This window comes from Poromitra crassiceps (genome assembly GCF_964638095.1).
Source record: "Poromitra crassiceps genome assembly, chromosome: 1".
Classification (NCBI taxonomy): domain Eukaryota; kingdom Metazoa; phylum Chordata; class Actinopteri; order Beryciformes; family Melamphaidae; genus Poromitra; species Poromitra crassiceps.
In genome coordinates this window covers 6,036,930-6,049,866 of record NC_139623.1, presented here as the reverse complement: position 1 = coordinate 6,049,866, position 12,937 = coordinate 6,036,930, and the positions used below count along the sequence as shown (strand labels likewise).

Below are 12,937 nucleotides of genomic sequence, written 5' to 3'. Positions count from 1 at the left end.
GGATCAAGTACAACAGTTGAAATCCAAAGGCATCTCTGCTCTGCTGCCGGTGCTGGGAAAGACATGAACATTGATCACAAGATTTAAGATTACGTAATCCAATCCGATTTCAGAATTATTTTTTTCTTTTGAACAATCCATTTTCAATATTTGATCCAATCCGTTATCCGAAATCCGATTGATTACTGAATCAATGATTTTTTTTCTTATATAAATGGCAAATAAACTTGAAACTGAAACTGTTTCTCTGTCGAGAAATGAGCCCCCCTGTGACGCGAGGTTAGGGGGAAAATACATAGGAAATATCGCTTGGACTGCAGCCATGCTTGGGGAGGAGATTGACGCTGCGTTTCCATATATGGGCATGCACATTTAGACAAGAACTGTTTAATGTTAGAACTGTTTAATGTCAGTGATACACACACATTGGAGCGCATGGATACACACACTCTCTGTCTTCCATTCTCTCTTTCTAAAACTCTATAAAATGTTTATGACTGTAACCATGCCATACATGTTTTATGGGCGGAAAAAAACATCAAATGCTTCCAGACATGAATGGCAAAGCTCCACCTCTCGGCAGCCGCGCCAGGTTTGTTTATACACTCCGCCCGCCCCTTCCGGCGGAGGATCAAAAACCACACACCAACACACCCGAGCGGGATATTTCATCAGCTATCGGAGTCAGCGGCTGGCTCGTTTCGTCGCTGCTCATTTGAGCATATCTACAAGACGACATAAAGGTAACACTGTTAAGGTTTAATCACAATATAAAACTGTGTTTTATGTGATGTTAATAGAGTTGTAGAGAGATTTTTGCGCGTGTCGAATGTACTCTGTCTGCTTCCGCTAGTTACTCACCTTATGGTAGTGGACTGATGCAATCCTCCTCGTGTGTTGTCACATATAAAGGCACACAAACGTTAATTCGTGAAATGTGTTTAATGTTTCCCGTCTTATACGGATGGAAAGGTTAGGGTTATTACTTATTCGTAATTTCTAAATAAAAATAAAATTTGCACGTTTTCTAGCAGGACGTTACATAGCTACAAATAGGCGGCTTAATTGTCATTTAAGCGCGGATAATCAGTCGACCACTATGTACAGAAAACAGGCGAACGCTGTGGAAAAAGCGACGAGAAAGTATTCACATTTGAATGACATAGCGCACGACGGTTCAGTGTGTATGAGTGGGAGTTTTCATTCATTGTTTTGGTACTATCCTGCTAACACACACACACACACACACACACACACACACACACACACACACACACACACACATGGTAGCGTCGTAGTGGTTTTGCTACATGATGCAACAAGCCAAGGCATGGGATGAACTGTTGCCTTCAGTGATTCCTCGTAAACTCCCGCTTTCGATTGTCAAGCATTCAAGCGCGTTTGTCACAAAAGGACCTTGTGATAAAAAAAAGTCAGTCCGTTTGGTAACGTTAGCTATTTATTTTAGAAAACAAGCGGCACAGAGCTGAATAACCGAATAAAACGTGTGACTACGTGTTAACGAGTTAAAATAAAAACTAAACAACCATACTACAAAACAACCATACTAGTAGGCTACTAGGCTGAGCAGTTGTATAATACTGAAACACCCCCTAAAGGTCGCATCTCGGCGAGTCTAGTATCACTACTTTTTCTGTAGTATTATTATGTACTGCTTTGTCAGGTCCTTTATGCATGTGTACATTTGGTAATTACGGTGTTATGACAGCACTTGATGGTAGCAGTTCTACCACGGAGAGCCGACTGAGCCACGTAGCTCATAAGCAGTCAGAGACGGCATCTTTCAGTCCGGTTGAAACTGGTAGTAGGGCACGGTAGGGGACCGTGCATTTGCGGCGGGTGGTCCCTATAAGCCCTGGAATGCTCTTCTCCAGGGCCTGAGAGCCCCTGCCTCAGTGGAGATTTTTAAAGTGCAACTAAAAAACTCACCTTTTCAGACAGGCATGTCGTGGTAGACATGTATGTCATGTAGACATGACATACATGTGGCATACATGTGACATGTAGACAGGTATGTCGTGATTTGATTTGTTGATTTCTGTACCAAACGCTTGTTTTTATTCCTCACTCGCTCTGTTTTTTTATGTCCCTTGTTTTTATATTGTGTTTTATATTTTGTAATTGTTGTTACGCACTCTGTACATCCGTGTTGAGAAGGGTGCTATAGTTCTACTTACTAGGCTAGGCAACTTGTCGATAAACATTAAGTGAGTCACCCTTTCGAGGAAATTAACCCTGAAAATGTAGCGTAGGATGATGCTGTCTATGTCCCTATTGCATCATCCTATTGCGTTGGTAGACATGGCAAGAGTGAAGGAAGGAAAGTAATGTGACTCCTAATTTGCATGACGAATTAGGTTAGGTGTTCCATGCACGTGGTAGAGTTTGTGCTCACTGGAGTTGTAGCACTAACCAGGTAGCAGGCAGCTAAATGCCACATGCACTGGACTGACAGCTCACAGCGAAAGGCTTGTGATTGATGCAAATACCTAGCAGATTTGGGTGAGTAATAATGAGTATAAAATGTTTCTTGGCAGTAGCCTGGTTTTTTGTCGTAGGCCAATTTGGAAACATTGGCTTGTGTTTAATTAGTCAAAACAAAATATTCAAAAGTGTGTTACGGCTATACGAGGGATCAGCCGAGCAGCATTATGGTAAACAAACCACGCCAATTATGCAGGGCGCAAACGGGATTTGGGTGGCAAAGCAAAACACGAATGAGGGTTTCCAACTTCCATGATAGGAATTTGGAAACCCTCATCAGTGTTTTGCTTGCACCTGTGTTTATTCTGCCTTTTCGACACAATGGCCCCCGTGAAAAGGGTCTATGGACTAGTTGTCGCTTCTTATCAATGCTCACTTCCCGCTACTAAAATAACGTTGAAACCGCATGTGTTGCTGCGTGCAAGAGGGCTCGTGTTTACCATGAATATGACATAAATTCACTTGAACAGTTACACTTATGTAGCTAACATTGACACTCTCTCCCCCTCGCTATCTCCCTCTCCCTCAGTCTCTCCCGTGATCCTCAGACTGATGACATCATCACTTATGACATCAGCATCAGTGGTTTATGGCATCACTGATGATGTCATCAGTGGGATTTATGACATCAGTGATGATGTCATCAGAGGGACAGACAGAGAAACAGACAGAGCCCTAGCTCCCATATACTGATGACTGATTCAGTGATGTCATCCGTGATGATGTTATCAGTGATGTCATCTTATTATAATTTGAGAAGTGTGTGTGCGTGAGTGAGCAGAATTTCGGCCGGCCACGGCTATGCCGTTTTACGTGCGACCGGGCTGAAACTTTCAGGGGGTGTAAAGAGCATCCGTGCGGGTGACCTGACGGGGCCAGATTTTTTACTTAGGTGATTGCCCTAATTACCTAATAATGTGATGTCATCTGTGATGAGGTGATTGCCCTAATTACCTAATGATGTGATGTCATCAGTGATTATGTCATGAGTGATGTCATCTTTCTGAGAAGTGATGATGTCATCAGTGATGAAGTCATCAGTGATGTCATCCTTCCTGGCTGAGCAGACTGGGTGGGTCGAATACTTTGTTCAATTGACCTCTATAAATTTTAATTGAGTACCCCTGATCTACACTATAATGCCAGCAGTATCTGTCTGTCTCTCTGTCCTTCACGTATCTCGAGAACCGTTGGTCGGATCGACTTCAAACTCGGGGAGTGTGCTAAGGGGGACCTGACTGAGTGCAGTGCCCTGTTTTCGTGCAATTCAGCATAGCGGCACACAGCACGGTACCGTATCTACCAAAATATGGTATACCGTATTTCATGGTATTAATGATCTCCCCCTTGTTATTAAACGTACTATGATGGGCCATCGAAAAAGCTGTATGGCCCATCACAAACCGTAGTATTGTGCACAATCTATTAGTAATGGGTGGCAAGGTGAGATAATGCTATAGAATGTATAATGTAGACATTTTAGAGGACACGTGATCTAATCATTTAATCTGGTTTGCATTTCATAATTCATTTGTTAATTCAACGTTAAAAACAACCAAAATAAGCAAGTCAACAACGGAGAGCTTCATTGTTATTGTTTACTGTGGCAGTCAAAACAAAGCCATGTGTTGTTGATGGAGAGCAGCAGCAACAGGCGTTAATGATGTTAGCTAGGTTCCTTAGCTCTCCTGCTAATCCTCTTAACAGTCTGTGGCTGCAGCAATCTGCAGTCAAGTAACACGAGCATTAGACCTGCAAGCTGCTGTGCCGTCGGCCATAGTCCGCCATGTGAGGTAGGTGTAGGGTGTTTTCCCCCCTAGTTATTTTTAAGGTTGAAATGCTATTTAGTTGGTCCCATGTTGGTGTGTTCTAGCTGAGGGGAGTAGGGTGATTTTGGTGAATTAGCTGTGTTCTAGCTGAAGGGAGTAGGGTGATTTTGATGAATTAGCTGTGTTCTAGCTGAAGGGAGTAGGGTGATTTTGGTGAATTAGCTGTGTTCTAGCTGAAGGGAGTAGGGTGATTTTGGTGAATTAACTGTGTTCTAGCTGAAGAGAGTAAGGTGATTTTGATGAATTAGCTGTGTTCTAGCTGAAGGGAGTAGGGTGATTTTGGTGAATTAGCTGTGTTCTAGCTGAAGGGAGTAGGGTGATTTTGATGAATTAGCTGTGTTCTAGCTGAAGGGAGTAGGGTGATTTTGGTGAATTAACTGTGTTCTAGCTGAAGGGAGTAGGGTGATTTTGATGAATTAGCTGTGTTCTAGCTGAAGGGAGTAGGGTGATTTTGGTGAATTAGCTGTGTTCTAGCTGAAGGGAGTAGGGTGATTTTGATGAATTAGCTGTGTTCTAGCTGAAGGGAGTAGGGTGATTTTGGTGAATTAGCTGACTGTGTTCTAGCTGAAGGGAGTAGGGTGATTTTGATGAATTAACTGTGTTCTAGCTGAAGGGAGTAGGGTGATTTTGATGAATTAACTGTGTTCTAGCTGAAGGGAGTAGGGTGATTTTGGTGAATTAGCTGTGTTCTAGCTGAAGAGAGTAGGGTGATTTTGGTGAATTAGCTGTGTTCTAGCTGAAGGGAGTAGGGTGATTTTGATGAATTAACTGTGTTCTAGCTGAAGGGAGTAGGGTGATTTTGATGAATTAGCTGTGTTCTAGCTGAAGGGAGTAGGGTGATTTTGGTGAATTAGCTGTGTTCTAGCTGAAGGGAGTAGGGTGATTTTGATGAATTAACTGTGTTCTAGCTGAAGAGAGTAGGGTGATTTTGATGAATTAGCTGTGTTCTAGCTGAAGGGAGTAAGGTGATTTTGATGAATTAGCTGTGTTCTAGCTGAAGAGAGTAGGGAGATTTTGATGAATTAGCTGTGTTCTAGCTGAAGGGAGTAGGGTGATTTTGATGAATTAACTGTGTTCTAGCTGAAGAGAGTAGGGTGATTTTGATGAATTAGCTGTGTTCTAGCTGAAGGGAGTAAGGTGATTTTGATGAATTAGCTGTGTTCTAGCTGAAGAGAGTAGGGAGATTTTGATGAATTAACTGTGTTCTAGCTGAAGGGAGTAGGGTGATTTTGATGAATTAGCTGACTGTGTTCTAGCTGAAGAGAGTAGGGTGATTTTGATGAATTAGCTGTGTTCTAGCTGAAGGGAGTAGGGTGATTTTGATGAATTAACTGTGTTCTAGCTGAAGGGAGTAGGGTGATTTTGATGAATTAGCTGACTGTGTTCTAGCTGAAGAGAGTAGGGTGATTTTGATGAATTAGCTGTGTTCTAGCTGAAGGGAGTAGGGTGATTTTGGTGAATTAGCTGTGTTCTAGCTGAAGGGAGTAGGGTGATTTTGATGAATTAACTGTGTTCTAGCTGAAGGGAGTAGGGTGATTTTGATGAATTAACTGTGTTCTAGCTGAAGGGAGTAGGGTGATTTTGATGAATTAGCTGACTGTGTTCTAGCTGAAGAGAGTAGGGTGATTTTGATGAATTAGCTGTGTTCTAGCTGAAGGGAGTAGGGTGATTTTGATGAATTAATTGTGTTCTAGCTGAAGAGAGTAGGGTGATTTTGATGAATTAGCTGTGTTCTAGCTGAAGGGAGTAGGGTGATTTTGATGAATTAGCTGACTGTGTTCTAGCTGAAGGGAGTAGGGTGATTTTGATGAATTAGCTGTGTTCTAGCTGAAGGGAGTAGGGTGATTTTGATGAATTAACTGTGTTCTAGCTGAAGGGAGTAGGGTGATTTTGATGAATTAGCTGTGTTCTAGCTGAAGGGAGTAGGGTGATTTTGATGAATTAGCTGTGTTCTAGCTGAAGGGAGTAGGGTGATTTTGATGAATTAACTGACTGTGTTCTAGCTGAAGGGAGTAGGGTGATTTTGATGAATTAACTGACTGTGTTCTAGCTGAAGGGAGTAAGGTGATTTTGATGAATTAGCTGTGTTCTAGCTGAAGGGAGTAGGGTGATTTTGATGAATTAGCTGTGTTCTAGCTGAAGGGAGTAGGGTGATTTTGATGAATTAACTGACTGTGTTCTAGCTGAAGGGAGTAGGGTGATTTTGATGAATTAACTGACTGTGTTCTAGCTGAAGGGAGTAAGGTGATTTTGATGAATTAGCTGTGTTCTAGCTGAAGGGAGTAGGGTGATTTTGATGAATTAGCTGTGTTCTAGCTGAAGGGAGTAGGGTGATTTTGATGAATTAACTGTGTTCTAGCTGAAGGGAGTAGGGTGATTTTGATGAATTAACTGTGTTCTAGCTGAAGGGAGTAGGGTGATTTTGATGAATTAACTGTGTTCTAGCTGAAGGGAGTAGGGTGATTTTGATGAATTAGCTGTGTTCTAGCTGAAGGGAGTAAGGTGATTTTGATGAATTAGCTGTGTTCTAGCTGAAGAGAGTAGGGTGATTTTGATGAATTAGCTGTGTTCTAGCTGAAGGGAGTAGGGTGATTTTGATGAATTAACTGACTGTGTTCTAGCTGAAGGGAGTAGGGTGATTTTGATGAATTAACTGACTGTGTTCTAGCTGAAGGGAGTAAGGTGATTTTGATGAATTAGCTGTGTTCTAGCTGAAGGGAGTAGGGTGATTTTGATGAATTAGCTGTGTTCTAGCTGAAGGGAGTAGGGTGATTTTGATGAATTAACTGTGTTCTAGCTGAAGGGAGTAGGGTGATTTTGATGAATTAACTGTGTTCTAGCTGAAGGGAGTAGGGTGATTTTGATGAATTAGCTGTGTTCTAGCTGAAGGGAGTAGGGTGATTTTGATGAATTAACTGACTGTGTTCTAGCTGAAGGGAGTAAGGTGATTTTGATGAATTAACTGTGTTCTAGCTGAAGGGAGTAGGGTGATTTTGATGAATTAGCTGTGTTCTAGCTGAAGGGAGTAGGGTGATTTTGATGAATTAGCTGTGTTCTAGCTGAAGGGAGTAGGGTGATTTTGATGAATTAACTGACTGTGTTCTAGCTGAAGGGAGTAAGGTGATTTTGATGAATTAACTGTGTTCTAGCTGAAGGGAGTAGGGTGATTTTGATGAATTAGCTGTGTTCTAGCTGAAGAGAGTAGGGTGATTTTGATGAATTAACTGACTGTGTTCTAGCTGAAGGGAGTAAGGTGATTTTGATAAATTAACTGTGTTCTAGCTGAAGGGAGTAGGGTGATTTTGATGAATTAGCTGTGTTCTAGCTGAAGGGAGTAAGGTGATTTTGATGAATTAGCTGTGTTCTAGCTGAAGGGAGTAGGGTGATTTTGATGAATTAACTGTGTTCTAGCTGAAGAGAGTAGGGTGATTTTGATGAATTAACTGTGTTCTAGCTGAAGGGAGTAAGGTGATTTTGATGAATTAGCTGTGTTCTAGCTGAAGGGAGTAGGGTGATTTTGATGAATTAGCTGTGTTCTAGCTGAAGGGAGTAGGGTGATTTTGATGAATTAGCTGTGTTCTAGCTGAAGGGAGTAGGGTGATTTTGATGAATTAACTGTGTTCTAGCTGAAGGGAGTAGGGTGATTTTGGTGAATTAGCTGTGTTCTAGCTGAAGGGAGTAGGGTGATTTTGATGAATTAACTGTGTTCTAGCTGAAGGGAGTAGGGTGATTTTGGTGAATTAGCTGTGTTCTAGCTGAAGGGAGTAGGGTGATTTTGACGAATTAGCTGTGTTCTAGCTGAAGGGAGTAGGGTGATTTTGATGAATTAGCTGTGTTCTAGCTGAAGGGAGTAGGGTGATTTTGATGAATTAACTGACTGTGTTCTAGCTGAAGGGAGTAGGGTGATTTTGATGAATTAGCTGTGTTCTAGCTGAAGGGAGTAGGGTGATTTTGTTGAATTAGCTGTGTTCTAGCTGAAGGGAGTAGGGTGATTTTGGTGAATTAGCTGTGTTCTAGCTGAAGGGAGTAGGGTGATTTTGATGAATTAACTGTGTTCTAGCTGAAGGGAGTAGGGTGATTTTAGTGAATTAGCTGTGTTCTAGCTGAAGGGAGTAGGGTGATTTTGGTGAATTAGCTGTGTTCTAGCTGAAGGGAGTAAGGTGATTTTGGTGAATTAGCTGTGTTCTAGCTGAAGGGAGTAGGGTGATTTTGGTTAATTAACTGTGTTCTAGCTGAAGGGAGTAAGGTGATTTTGGTGAATTAGCTGTGTTCTAGCTGAAGGGAGTAGGGTGATTTTGATGAATTAGCTGTGTTCTAGCTGGAGGGAGTAGGGTGATTTTGATGAATTAACTGTGTTCTAGCTGAAGGGAGTAGGGTGATTTTGATGAATTAGCTGTGTTCTAGCTGAAGGGAGTAGGGTGATTTTGATGAATTAACTGTGTTCTAGCTGAAGGGAGTAGGGTGATTTTGGTGAATTAGCTGTGTTCTAGCTGAAGGGAGTAAGGTGATTTTGATGAATTAACTGTGTTCTAGCTGAAGGGAGTAGGGTGATTTTGATGAATTAGCTGTGTTCTAGCTGAAGGGAGTAGGGTGATTTTGGTGAATTAGCTGTGTTCTAGCTGAAGGGAGTAGGGTGATTTTGGTGAATTAGCTGTGTTCTAGCTGAAGGGAGTAGGGTGATTTTGATGAATTAACTGTGTTCTAGCTGAAGGGAGTAGGGTGATTTTAGTGAATTAGCTGTGTTCTAGCTGAAGGGAGTAGGGTGATTTTGGTGAATTAGCTGTGTTCTAGCTGAAGGGAGTAAGGTGATTTTGGTGAATTAGCTGTGTTCTAGCTGAAGGGAGTAGGGTGATTTTGGTTAATTAACTGTGTTCTAGCTGAAGGGAGTAAGGTGATTTTGGTGAATTAGCTGTGTTCTAGCTGAAGGGAGTAGGGTGATTTTGATGAATTAGCTGTGTTCTAGCTGGAGGGAGTAGGGTGATTTTGATGAATTAACTGTGTTCTAGCTGAAGGGAGTAGGGTGATTTTGATGAATTAGCTGTGTTCTAGCTGAAGGGAGTAGGGTGATTTTGATGAATTAACTGTGTTCTAGCTGAAGGGAGTAGGGTGATTTTGGTGAATTAGCTGTGTTCTAGCTGAAGGGAGTAGGGTGATTTTGATGAATTAACTGTGTTCTAGCTGAAGGGAGTAGGGTGATTTTGATGAATTAGCTGTGTTCTAGCTGAAGGGAGTAGGGTGATTTTGATGAATTAACTGTGTTCTAGCTGAAGGGAGTAGGGTGATTTTGGTGAATTAGCTGTGTTCTAGCTGAAGGGAGTAAGGTGATTTTGATGAATTAACTGACTGTGTTCTAGCTGAAGAGAGTAGGGAGATTTTGATGAATTAGCTGTGTTCTAGCTGAAGGGAGTAGGGTGATTTTGATGAATTAGCTGTGTTCTAGCTGAAGGGATTAGGGTGATTTTGATGAATTAACTGTGTTCTAGCTGAAGGGAGTAGGGTGATTCTGATGAATTAACTGTGTTCTAGCTGAAGGGAGTAGGGTGATTTTGATGAATTAGCTGTGTTCTAGCTGAAGAGAGTAGGGTGATTTTGATGAATTAGCTGTGTTCTAGCTGAAGGGAGTAGGGTGATTTTGGTGAATTAACTGTGTTCTAGCTGAAGGGAGTAGGGTGATTTTGGTTAATTAGCTGTGTTCTAGCTGAAGGGAGTAAGGTGATTTTGGTGAATTAGCTGTGTTCTAGCTGAAGGGAGTAGGGTGATTTTGATGAATTAACTGTGTTCTAGCTGAAGGGAGTAGGGTGATTTTGATGAATTAGCTGTGTTCTAGCTGAAGGGAGTAGGGTGATTTTGATGAATTAGCTGTGTTCTAGCTGAAGGGAGTAGGGTGATTTTGGTGAATTAGCTGTGTTCTAGCTGAAGGGAGTAAGGTGATTTTGGTGAATTAGCTGTGTTCTAGCTGAAGGGAGTAGGGTGATTTTGGTTAATTAACTGTGTTCTAGCTGAAGGGAGTAAGGTGATTTTGGTGAATTAGCTGTGTTCTAGCTGAAGGCAGTAGGGTGATTTTGATGAATTAGCTGTGTTCTAGCTGGAGGGAGTAGGGTGATTTTGATGAATTAACTGTGTTCTAGTTGAAGGGAGTAGGGTGATTTTGATGAATTAGCTGTGTTCTAGCTGAAGGGAGTAGGGTGATTTTGATGAATTAACTGTGTTCTAGCTGAAGGGAGTAGGGTGATTTTGATGAATTAGCTGTGTTCTAGCTGAAGAGAGTAGGGTGATTTTGATGAATTAGCTGTGTTCTAGCTGAAGGGAGTAGGGTGATTTTGATGAATTAACTGACTGTGTTCTAGCTGAAGGGAGTAGGGTGATTTTGGTGAATTAGCTGTGTTCTAGCTGAAGGGAGTAGGGTGATTTTGATGAATTAACTGTGTTCTAGCTGAAGGGAGTAGGGTGATTTTAATGAATTAACTGTGTTCTAGCTGAAGGGAGTAAGGTGATTTTGATGAATTAGCTGTGTTCTAGCTGAAGGGAGTAGGGTGATTTTGATGAATTAGCTGTGTTCTAGCTGAAGGGAGTAGGGTGATTTTGATGAATTAACTGTGTTCTAGCTGAAGGGAGTAGGGTGATTTTGGTGAATTAGCTGTGTTCTAGCTGAAGGGAGTAGGGTGATTTTGATGAATTAACTGTGTTCTAGCTGAAGGGAGTAGGGTGATTTTGATGAATTAACTGTGTTCTAGCTGAAGAGAGTAGGGAGATTTTGATGAATTAACTGTGTTCTAGCTGAAGGGAGTAGGGTGATTTTAATGAATTAACTGTGTTCTAGCTGAAGGGAGTAGGGTGATTTTGATGAATTAACTGTGTTCTAGCTGAAGGGAGTAGGGTGATTTTGATGAATTAACTGTGTTCTAGCTGAAGGGAGTAGGGTGATTTTAATGAATTAACTGTGTTCTAGCTGAAGGGAGTAAGGTGATTTTGATGAATTAGCTGTGTTCTAGCTGAAGGGAGTAGGGTGATTTTGATGAATTAGCTGTGTTCTAGCTGAAGGGAGTAGGGTGATTTTGATGAATTAACTGTGTTCTAGCTGAAGGGAGTAGGGTGATTTTGGTGAATTAGCTGTGTTCTAGCTGAAGGGAGTAGGGTGATTTTGATGAATTAACTGTGTTCTAGCTGAAGGGAGTAGGGTGATTTTGATGAATTAACTGTGTTCTAGCTGAAGGGAGTAGGGTGATTTTGATGAATTAGCTGTGTTCTAGCTGAAGAGAGTAGGGTGATTTTGATGAATTAACTGTGTTCTAGCTGAAGAGAGTAGGGTGATTTTGATGAATTAGCTGTGTTCTAGCTGAAGGGAGTAGGGTGATTTTGGTGAATTAGCTGTGTTCTAGCTGAAGGGAGTAGGGTGATTTTGGTGAATTAGCTGTGTTCTAGCTGAAGGGAGTAGGGTGATTTTGATGAATTAACTGTGTTCTAGCTGAAGAGAGTAGGGTGATTTTGATGAATTAGCTGTGTTCTAGCTGAAGAGAGTAGGGAGATTTTGATGAATTAACTGTGTTCTAGCTGAAGGGAGTAGGGTGATTTTGATGAATTAACTGTGTTCTAGCTGAAGAGAGTAGGGAGATTTTGATGAATTAGCTGTGTTCTAGCTGAAGAGAGTAGGGTGATTTTGATGAATTAGCTGTGTTCTAGCTGAAGGGAGTAGGGTGATTTTGATGAATTAGCTGTGTTCTAGCTGAAGGGAGTAGTGTGATTTTGATGAATTAACTGTGTTCTAGCTGAAGAGAGTAGGGAGATTTTGATGAATTAGCTGTGTTCTAGCTGAAGAGAGTAGGGTGATTTTGATGAATTAGCTGTGTTCTAGCTGAAGGGAGTAGGGTGATTTTGATGAATTAACTGTGTTCTAGCTGAAGAGAGTAGGGAGATTTTGATGAATTAGCTGTGTTCTAGCTGAAGGGAGTAGGGAGATTTTGATGAATTAACTGTGTTCTAGCTGAAGAGAGTAGGGAGATTTTGATGAATTAGCTGTGTTCTAGCTGAAGGGAGTAGGGTGATTTTGATGAATTAACTGTGTTCTAGCTGAAGGGAGTAAGGTGATTTTGATGAATTAACTGTGTTCTAGCTGAAGAGAGTAGGGAGATTTTGGTGAATTAGCTGTGTTCTAGCTGAAGGGAGTAGGGTGATTTTGGTGAATTAGCTGTGTTCTAGCTGAAGGGAGTAGGGTGATTTTGATGAATTAACTGTGTTCTAGCTGAAGAGAGTAGGGAGATTTTGATGAATTAGCTGTGTTCTAGCTGAAGGGAGTAGGGTGATTTTGGTGAATTAGCTGTGTTCTAGCTGAAGGGAGTAGGGTGATTTTGATGAATTAGCTGTGTTCTAGCTGAAGGGAGTAGGGAGATTTTGATGAATTAACTGTGTTCTAGCTGAAGAGAGTAGGGAGATTTTGATGAATTAGCTGTGTTCTAGCTGAAGGGAGTAGGGTGATTTTGATGAATTAACTGTGTTCTAGCTGAAGGGAGTAAGGTGATTTTGATGAATTAACTGTGTTCTAGCTGAAGGGAGTAGGGAGATTTTGGTGAATTAACTGTGTTCTAGCTGAAGGGAGTAAGGTGATT

The 12,937-nt window shown here is 41.5% G+C and overlaps 1 protein-coding gene across 2 annotated transcripts in view; it reads left to right on the top strand.

The window, feature by feature from the left end:
- Positions 1-674: 674 nt before the first annotated feature.
- Positions 675-12,937, top strand: part of slc7a3a (solute carrier family 7 member 3a) — a 48,612-nt gene continuing 36,349 nt past the window's right edge. Inside the window, exon 1 of one of the 2 annotated variants that reach the window (XM_083650208.1) lies at positions 675-743. The gene's annotated coding sequence lies outside the window, so the exon portion shown is untranslated. Of the gene's footprint in view, positions 744-3,465; positions 3,578-12,937 lie in introns of those variants that run through there. The other variant, XM_083650209.1, reaches the window with a different exon arrangement.